Source organism: Pteropus alecto, unplaced genomic scaffold (assembly GCF_000325575.1).
Source record: "Pteropus alecto unplaced genomic scaffold, ASM32557v1 scaffold65, whole genome shotgun sequence".
Lineage (NCBI taxonomy): Eukaryota > Metazoa > Chordata > Mammalia > Chiroptera > Pteropodidae > Pteropus > Pteropus alecto.
In genome coordinates this window covers 1,309,788-1,310,811 of record NW_006439191.1, presented here as the reverse complement: position 1 = coordinate 1,310,811, position 1,024 = coordinate 1,309,788, and positions in this window count along the sequence as shown.

Sequence of the window (1,024 nt, the reverse complement as noted above, 5' to 3'; positions counted from 1 at the left end):
AAAAGAAAGCTTTGTGCAAAAACTGGCCGCAGCATTCAGTTCTGCAGAAGAGGAAAAGGTATAACGAAGATCAATTTATCCAGTGTCTTCAAACCATTGTGCTCCAACCACCCCCACCCCACCCCCCAAAAATTATTCTCAGGTTACTTACGCCTTTGCCAAACAAATAAAAAATAAAAGATCTCCTATCCAGAAACTGTGGTCTTATTCTTAAATTTTACTTTCTAATAAACCACAAAGATACTGTGATTCTATAACCCGAATCCAGAACTTGACCATCCAGAAAATTTAATACAGTCAATTTCATAAATGGTCATTCTATTTCTGGTCTACGGTCTTACAATACATTAACCATAAAAACAAAGAAAATTTCCTTAAGCATAATAAGGATATTATTTGTCTGCTTAAAGTCCTTCAGCGATTCCTCGATGCCCATGGGGTTAATGCCAGGCTGCTTAGCGCTCTTCGCAAAGTCCTCCCTGATTCTGCCCGTGTGTCTCTACACATCCCCATTCTTAGGAGCTGTGCTCCTTGAATCTTATCCTCCTTGCAGATCAGTAAAGAAGCCATGCTCTTGGCTGCCTTCACGCCTTGCCACGTTTCCTTATCACTTCCCAGGACACTTGGTTCAATACTCTCTGTCTCCCAAGCTTGACCAGTTTCTACTCTTGAGGGATAATATAGAATTATTAGAGAATGGGAGCTTTTGGAACAGTTAGGTCAGGGTTCAATTTCTAGGTCTTCAGGCCTTCCATTTGCTAGCTATAGCACCAACCCATGTTTGATTTTGAAGAGTAAAATAATTAAAATAATTAGATGTTGAAGCGTTGCATCTAGTACAGAGCAAGCCCAAAGGAAAGCATATGCAGTAACACTTACCACTAACTGGTTGTGTGAAGTGTGCCGGTATTTATTGGAGTGCAAAGCAGAGTTTGACCTCAATAATGTATTACATGTTGATTTGGGAAAGTCTATAATTCAACTGAACTTTTAAAAAATAATTTATATAGTCATCAAATATCCT